General features: G+C 40.0%; 1 long non-coding RNA gene across 1 annotated transcript; it reads right to left on the bottom strand.

Annotated features, from left to right (window-relative positions):
• Positions 1–3,039: 3,039 nt before the first annotated feature.
• LOC144207108 (uncharacterized) lies at positions 3,040–5,557 on the bottom strand. Its single transcript, XR_013328566.1, has 3 exons — positions 5,427–5,557; positions 4,754–4,810; positions 3,040–3,465 (listed from the first exon to the last, which is right to left on the bottom strand). It is a non-coding gene; the product is annotated as an uncharacterized LOC144207108 (long non-coding RNA).
• Between the last annotated feature and the right edge of the window lie 4,133 nt (positions 5,558–9,690).

Here is a 9,690-nt window from a genome sequence, read left to right on the forward strand (position 1 = left end):
CTAGAAATATGCAACTGCACGCTCTCGATTTCCCTCTCAAGGCTCCAAAACACATCCTCAAAGGAGCTGTCTATCTGCTTAACACATTTGACACTACGCATACACACACAGCCGAGGCCGAGGCAGTACAAAAGCTTGCGTGGAGACCAGAGCACACAGATCAATGCGTGAAACAATTTGAGCGAGCCCATGAGGAGCATGAACAAGCAGCAGCGGCGCGTCAGATAACGCGCGACAGCACGGCCGGGAAATTTGGGGTCTCGGCAAGTGAGAAGGAGACAGAGCGCGTGTAAAATTGAGTGCGCTTGCTAGCGTTTCCCCTTTGGCGAAGGCATTAACAAGCCGATAATGGACCCTCTTAAAAAGCCAACTAGGATCTCCTCCAAAACTAACTGATGTAGAGTGGCCAAGGCCCCCATGGGCAGTAGCCAAGTCCCCCCTCTGGTCCCTCCCCAGTACAGGCGCACACAGCCTTGGTGGCAGGCGCCACAGACACATTGTGTTTGTCTAGTGAACCACTAGCGATAGCAGTTTATAACACAATAAAACACCATGAGGAGGCATTAATTGGATATAATAGGCAGGGACTAATGTAGATGATTTAACACCTTTTTCTCTAAGACCACTAAATAAAAGTGGGAGGAAAGGAGCAGAAGGATAAAGAAGTATTAGAAGTGGACTCACACCAGATATTTCTGACCCTTACTTTGAATCTAATTAGCCATGCCATGTCCATTTTCTCTCCCTTTGCCTAAGTACAGCAGAAAGTCCTGCTATATTTAATTGAAAAATCAGTGTATCTCCTGTGTCCTTGAATAGAGCGAGAGAATTGATCACTTAATGCAAAAAAAAACATGTCAGTTCAAAGTCCAAAATTATTTTCACATTTGTATGGTGTTGCAATTAAACCTGACAATCAGTGTTGACTGGCTATGTGGCTCTATTTTATGGCCTTGAGATTTGAAGAAAAAAACATCTGGTAAAATCTACTAAAACAGAATATTTTTTTACTTTTGGAAAACGATTCAAAAGCACAAGTCATTTTTCTTACTTCTACCCAAGTGACTGGTTTTGGTGAAATTTAAACATATCTAGTAAAATAAAAATGTTCTGAGTCAGGACTTGGTTCTGTTTTTGACAACATTTGGCACATGTGATTTAGATATAACCATCATATTACTGGAGTTTATATTGAATAGATTTTTGATGAAATCATTTCATTATTGGCACTGAATGCGGGCTGCCTGTCACGATGGATTTAATAGAAACATTCTCAGTTCACATCACTGGGGTGACCTACTTGTGTGGAAAATTGAAATTAATTTACAAATATTAAATAACATTCCTCACGGGACATTTACCGAGCATTCACCAACTGGTGACAATATTTCATATGTGAGGTGTAATTGGAATCAAATAATTTACCTTTAATGCCTTAATACGCTACGATGGATAACGTGTTATTTCAATGCCGCTAAATTAGTATGTTGTCCTTTGCATGACAATGTCAGCAGTTTTGTATCCATGTTTACTGGAATCAGTCCATCACCTGTGATGCTGATAAGATGTGACACGCTAACCGCATCCTTTTATCACATCAACCTTCCGGAGTCCGTGTTTCATTGGAAATTAGAGGTGATGGAAAGCAACAAATTAGACTTTTCTGCCGCCAATTCTCTTTGAGCCCCGCTCTCGAGCCCTTCGACACATTTGGACTCCGTGCGGCCTCTCTTTTGCCGCCTTCTTTGCTACCCATGGTGCGGAAAAGGAGCGGGTGCTCGCACGGGTACACATAATTGGCACTTTACTGTCATATCAAATTGATATCAGTGCAGGGTTTGAGCTTGGGAAGAACAATGAGAGTCATACAAAAGTGTGGCTTGCTGCTCTTACAGCAACCCTGATAACAGTGGCCAGGCCAGTCAATAAAACCAATCGTCTCTAATCTTCTTATGGGGGACTAAACAACTCCCCCAGACACTCCACAATGGCTACTGGTCATCACGTTGTGTAAATATAGAACATTGCAGCAACGTAGAGGGAAAACTATGGTTGACAAGTGACCTCATTGAAGCAACTCCGCCTCCTTATTATTGTTGTCGTTTTTAATCAGGGTTTTCGGGAGTCTAAGGTCAAAAGATGGACAAGTATATAGCAAATAAAGCTATAAAACTACACGGTACAAGTATTTCTCGTGGAATAATCCTTGGATTACATGGAGAGAAAATTTACAAAAAATTGCCTAGGTACTACCATCAAAAATATTGGATCAACAACGCTTAAACCTGTTTTAACTTTCTTTTTTGTTTACTCTAAATGTATCTTAAGATGCAAGTGATTTAAATGGCACAAATTTTCCGGTGCGATAATTGCAAGCTTGCCCGATTCACTGTCTTCAGGTATGAGGAAAATTCGAGATACATTTTATTGGCTGTAATATAAAACTTGGTTTTCCTTGCAGTGAAGAACAAAATCAGTCGGGGGCAGTAAGGCACTGCTCAGTTCACGTAAACACAAGAAAAGAAAAACAAGAGGAGTAAACATTTTAGTAGAATTGCGTTTTTTGTGTGTATTTCCATATTTGCTGTGTCATTTGCTGTGTCAGTTCTCTATGTATATAAAAACATATAGTATATGTTTGAATGCAATTTTCTTGTGATAACAAACGTTTATTCTTTTTCTAATTAGTTTTGTGGGAGCCATTATTTTTCTTATGAGAAAGGATGTCTGTTTAAATATATCTGATTTGTACATCATAACAGAAATGTACATTACATGATTAATTAAAACTTGTTTTTAATGTTTTAGTTGAGTAATATATTACATCAATTTAATGTCCAATATATTTTGTCTGAAATTCTCCTATATTTAAATGCAGTGTGACTATTCCAATAATAAATAATTTTTTCTAAGTAAAGCTTGCCTGTATTTTGATGAATACTCCATTTTAATTTGAGCAATTTCTTTCACAATGTAAATTTAGAACTGCAGATCTGTTTAAAAACTAGTTCATAATTAAATTCTTTATCACCACTCATCTATTTAGTTATTTCCATGACAACATCTGATGATTTTCTAAATTATGTGTGTCTTATAAATTAATGGAGAACAAAAATTTGACCAGTCTGGAGTGCCTGGAAAACAAGTGTAAAGTCAAATGAAATATAAATACTGATTATCATCATTGATGATATATGAAATGAATTATCACAGATATTTGTTCTATATTTCACAGCACAATAAAGAAATATTAATTTTCAAATGGTGTTACAAGTCAAGTCAGGTCTTATTAAGATAGGCACCACAGGTATATGTATTACAATGTTTTGTTTTTTTTAATTTCTATTTTTTTTATTGACATGGATATTCCAAGAGTGCCTTGCTCACCCCAGAGTCTAATTCAGCTGTATGCAAAACCTGTCTGATGCTCCAACGCCCAAACTTCTCGACACCAGCCTTCCGAATCTGCAAAGAAAAAAAAGGCAAAATTGAGGTGGGGGATGGAAGAGGTCACGTGGGTGGTGCAATATGGATTATGTATATTAATCACTCACAATGGTCCATTAAAAAGCTAAATATAATGCACAAAATTGTATATCAAATAATGAATGGAAATTTGCAACAATATGCCCAAACGGTAGCATTTAGATTTTTTTTTTTAAATCAGACCGTGATTCTGAAATATGACATGTTTATTTGTATTTTTAAATGTCAGCCTGACTAAATATTTCTTGGTATTCTTTATCTCTCTTCCCTTATGACGTTGGGGAGAAGTGCAGGTTAATTGCCATGTTAACTGATGGCATAGTGGAGTAGCAAGGGGAGAATATGAGACGAAAGCCTACTTTGGCCACGCTGTGGAGAAAGGTTGCTCACAAGTTGACAATTATTTTGAGATGCAGGCTGTGTGTGTGTGTGTGTGTGTGTGTGTGTGTGTGTGTGTGTGTGTGTGTGTGTGTGTGTGTGTGTGTGTGTGTGTGTGTGTGTGTGTGTGTGTGTGTGTGTGTGTGTGGTGTGTGTGTGTATGTGTGTACGTGTGTATGCATGTGTGAGAGTGTGTGTGTTTGTCTCATGTTTATATATTTATATCAAGAAGGTAGTTCATGATATATGTGTGCTTTGGTCTTTCTGCTACAAGAATAAGATATATAAACAGCTGTACCTCCATGTGGAATCGTATCTTTGATTAAATCTCAGACCATTAGCTCTTTAAGTAACATTTTATTTGTGCTATATTGTTTGGATAAATGTTTTGGGTTGCAACATGATTTAGGTAGGTAGGGCAAGGTATTGCAATTTTGTTTACATGCACCTTCCTGTACTCGGAAAAATATACTCGGCGTTAGGCTTAGTGTTTGATCGTGGTTTACAGATAAAGAAACGTTTAGATTCAGACGTGAATACAGTCGCTATACATAGGCATGAAGGATACTCGGAATCTTGGAATACTGCAGGCACAGACGCATTCTGCCTAATGAGTTGCCAGCAGATCAATGTAGAGAGCTCACGTATATCGGACAGCGTGAAGGACCTCCATATTAGCATTGATGCTTACCTATGGTCAAGTGCCTCAGCATTATTATGAATAAGTGTGCATGTCTGTGTGTACCCTTGGATGCGCCCTTACTTGCATGTTACGAAAAAAGAATCTAAATGTCAAAATAATTATTTTTAAATATATTGAATCTTTTCTTCATAACAAACTAGCATAGATATAATTCTGCCCTATTTTTGCGTCACTTATGCTCCTTACCTGTGAGCATGTGGTCCACGTTCATATTTGCAGTGCTTGCTCACAGGAAACATGGTCCTGTAAACAGAAAAACACAACATTGCATCCAAAACAAAGAAAATATTGCCTCCGCGCCACACGTCTGCAAAGCACATATGATCTCAAAGGTCCGGTTGCAAGCTATCCTATATAAGCCCAGTGCTTTTTGCAATATACATGCATTTCGCCTTGGACGGGCCCCCTGTATTGAAATCAGCAGCCCGCAGCCTGATCGTGGAGGACAGCTTACTAGGCCCCTTGAATTGTTCCCAAGGAACAATAGCTTCCTTTGTCAACGTGTTTCTCTTTCTCTGCTGGCACAATGCTAAAGGGTCCTTCTGGCTCTTTGCACTTAGGAAATGTTTACACCTCGTTGTGTGCCTCTCAAAACAAGTATCAGTGCCAGTATCAACGTGTGGGAGTTTTAGAAGAAAAGCGTCCCTGTGATTTGTTTCTTTTCTTGCCTGTCTCATTTTTAAATCTTCATATTGTTCCAAAAAAATAACAACATGCATTTAAGTGGTTGTTGTTGGGATTTTTTTCTTTGTCATAGCAACTGTTTGTACTGGGTGGAAGTACATGTGCAATCAAATGATGGATATAGGTCAAATTTCCAAAAAGGGAAAACAGGCAAAAGATGCGAAATTAGGCTTACCCTCTCAGGGAGCACAGGTGCCAGCAAGGTGTGTTGGGGTCTCGGTAAAGGGCTCTGTAGCAAGTAGCGTACATTGACAAGTGCATCTGCATAACGAGCTGCGGGGTCGCAGCTCCTCCTGACCTCTCCCTCCTCCCGATGAATGGGACCATAAGCAGATGCCCAGCTGTGCCTACTCGGGCCTTCAACTGCATTTTGGAAATCGGTATGATGTTCCTGGGAAACGAGGGGGAAAGTCCACACTCCAAATAGAGTTTGTGCTTAGGACATAATCATCATCAGTTACAATACATTATTTTATGGTGATAACAATGTATTGTACTGACCATTATTTTCTTACATATTTTACTAGGATTTAAACTATATTAAAAATAAAAATTAAATTCAATACAATGATCAGAATAAATGTATAGACAGTACAAAACATTATTACATATAATATATTGTGCTGTATATTATAATTATTATTGTTGCCCTAACAATGTTAATATTGTTTCTACAATATTGATAAGCAAATCCCTTATATATATATATATATATATATATATATATATATATATATATATATATATATATATATATATATATATATATATATATATATATATATATATATATATATATATATATATATATATATATATATATATATATATATATATATATATATATATATATATATATATATATATATATATATATATATATATATATATATATATATATATATATATATATATATATATATATCTTCATTCAAACGTAAATAATTATAATTTCAATAAACTTTATTTCTATCGAACTACTTCAATGATTAAATAGTGATGATAATAATACTAGTAAGTTAGTCAGATAAAGAACAAATAAAAACCGCTGATGAATCAGTAATATAAACGAATCATCTCGAGGTCGAGTTTTAAAATATATTTTCATGGGTTATGATTTCTTTTTCGTTGTATTTAAATGCATCGCTGGTTGTAAAATGGTTTGCTTGACTTCAGCTCGGATTTTGACGTCACGTTTTTCGTCCATTTCCGAAGAAATATTCTTGCTCTTAACGTTTACGTTCAGTCCGTTTTTGGGCTGTCACATTATTTCTCTCTCGAGTTCCATATATATTGGTCCCCTCGCACGGTGGACTATTTCTGCCATGCAGCACACTTGACGAGTCCAGGGGCCACAGCTCGCACAACTGGGGCCGACTCCCCTCTCTCTTTTGTTGGGGCCATTGTGGGGTTTCGCGTATTGCGAATGGGGGATGTAACGAGGGGGCTGCGACCCCCCGATGGGGGTGCATTTGCTGTCCAAAGACCGTTAGACAGCGGCTGAATGAATGGGGGCCTGCATGTCATTGTAATGCACGGGGACAACTCCCCCTTCATTGAGGAGCGGAGGAAGAGGAGGCCGCTGGAAGTCCTGAAGGGAAAGAAAAGCTGCACTTCAGCTCAGCCGCTCTCACAACTCGCTTTACGTGCACGGCTAGCTCGCAAATGGAAATTGTTTGCCTTCAAAGTGGGCGAGCTGCTGTTGCATGTTGGGAAGAAATGCATTTAAAAAACATAAGAAGAATTAATAATAATATCGGAAGGCGTTTTGGATGAAGATGGAGCTGATAGGAGAATAAGAGCATGGGCAAAAGGATTTTTTTCTTTTCTTTTTTTTTGGATGAAAGCTTCTTTGGACACGGAATTCTCTTTTGGAATGTTGTATCATACTGAGCGTCTTTGAGGCTTGCCAATAGAAAATCAACAGGCCTTGTGCCAAATGGAATTGCAGGTATAGATCGTTTTGAGCTGTAAATGGGACTGTGTCATTTAAAAATGGTGAATAATGACATGCGTCCCAGAAAGCCTATATTTGCCATTGTGAAGACTCGAGAATGGAGTGTAAATAGCAATTCATGCAAGCAACGATGCTGCACTTCTTTGTTCGCACGCCATGGGAGGGAGGTAGACACAATCTGCAAGACAGCAGGGAGAAGTTAAAAAAATACATGTGAAAATCGAATTCTATCTTCTTCCGGGGCATAAATCTACATTCCCGAGATTTTTGTAATTGCAAAAAGCTAAAATGCCACACGTAACATTAAATGCATCTAAAAGCAATTCAAATACAATCCAAAAACGTGTGTGACAAGTGAGCAAAAAAGGTCATTTTTTTCTCAATTGTTACTTAAAAGTTCACAATGACTGTGCACGCCACTGCAAGAAATTTCTAGATATAAAAGTACTTCATGGAGGGGAAATTCTGTTGACGAGTCCAAAATTTGATTCATATTTTTGGGGTTGACGTTCAAAGCAGTTGAAAGTCATTAAAGCTATATGTCGACCCTTTACGACGTGTGCGTATGATCACATCTTCCAGTTTTTGTAACAAGGCACAAGAACGTGCATACACTAGCTCGCGTGCACCGACTCTAGCCTTAGAAGGGATCCACGCCATGTATTGCGGTTACTCGAACCCCAGGCTCGGGTCGTTGGACCATCGGCAGCCAACCGTGGCCGACTCTCTGCAGAATGTCACGGCGATTTCAAGGACATTCTCGGGGCTGATCAGGATTTGCTTTTTAATGGAGGGGAGGCGAGGGGAAAGATGGAAGGGGATGGGAGGGGGAGGGGGAGGCTGGGCAGGCCGGGCTGCATGACGTCACTTTTTGCCCATGTAATCCTTTTGCGCCGAAACCCAATCAGCATGAGACTCGGGCTTGTCTAGGACGGGAAGCGCGGTGCAATCTAATCCGGGGGACAGTGGATCACAGAGCCCGACCGAGAAGAGAAGGAAAACCGCATGGTGTTGGGATGGAGTCTGCAGACGGGGTTCTGGAGGAACCGTTCGAGCTTTGGTCAGAAGAAGACGTGAGCGTGAGGTTTAGGATGAGGGAAAAAAAAGTAAGAGGCTGTAAGAGAAGGCGGCATCTTGTACAGAGGACACTAAACGGAACTGAATGGGACCTACAATACTCTTCGTTCGCAGCAGGACGGATCATGACTTCGAACAGAAAAAACCCAGAAAAAATAACATCGTGTTGTGCCAGCAGCTCTCCATTTTGACTCATTTTTCATTTTCGTGTTTGGTTGATGTGCCTCGAAACTGTCTTGATCTGGATAGCCGTTTTGCGTAAAAGGGTGCAAATGAGAAAGGAAGCTTTGTGCGGTTTTTTTAGATGCGATGTTTGCCTAGTGTGGTGTAATGGGGCTTTGGCACCGAGTGGTGGCGCAGTTCATCTGCACATAAGTTAGCGTTGCATCCAAAGTGGCGCATTATCTATATGCCAGTGCGGGATGGAAATCGGCTTTGGAATTGCTTGCGTGTACACGTTCGTGTGAGCGCGCCAGATTGGAATGGCAAATCGGCTTTAAAATGGGTGCAGGTGCGCGTGCGCGTCTGGAGCTCAAAAAGTCTGCATCTCATTTTGGCGGGCATGCATGCATGCAAGCGGACGCCAAGCGTCCGAGCTCAATTCGACGCTTATGACCAGCCCTTTTTTTTCCCTGCAAGGCTGTTCTATTTTTCTCTCTCCAAAGAATGGGTTGTCACTCTGCGTGTTCACAGCGGACCTTGATTTAATGTCCAAACAATTAAGGCACGCGGTGAATGCCAAGAGAGGAATCGACACGGCTTCGAGCGGGACCACGTCGTCGTATGTCGCACGAGTTGCAGATTTGCCCACTTTGACCCCTTTCAACTTAACGGGGGGAGGGGGGCTTATATGCGCGTGTATCGCAAATAAGATCACTGCGTCGTTCGCCACTGATTGAATTTGTTTAAAGTCATTTGCAAGATTGTTAAACGCAACAAAGGAAAAAAGCTATTCGGGCGAACGGGTTCGCTTTTACTTAATGAACTGGTTCTTTTTTACTTGTTTACAGCTATTGACGGCTATAGACGTCCAATCCCTGTTAATTAGGAAGATAGGCAGAAAATGCACGTTTGCTGCTAGCCCTCCCAGTCCAAATCGATTATTAGGGACTGACTTGATTAAAATCCACGCCAGTAGGAAAATAATGTCTGTCATCGTCATTGGCACTGAAAGTTTTACTTGACTTGTCCTCGTACAATTGCCGTAAAAGTGACGATTTTTCTAATAAGTTTAAATTGAGTCTGGTTTGCAGAAGTCAGGCCTCCTTCCCCCCAACATGAGCCATTGAAGGGATGGATTCTTTAGTGACGACTGCAGTGTTTCAGTGAACATGACGTGTTTAGTCGTCATCTAGCGGCTTCTCTCTGACAGTACACACAGGAATGAAGTTAAACGTGCACGTTT

Source organism: Stigmatopora nigra, chromosome 1, assembly GCF_051989575.1.
Source record: "Stigmatopora nigra isolate UIUO_SnigA chromosome 1, RoL_Snig_1.1, whole genome shotgun sequence".
Lineage (NCBI taxonomy): Eukaryota > Metazoa > Chordata > Actinopteri > Syngnathiformes > Syngnathidae > Stigmatopora > Stigmatopora nigra.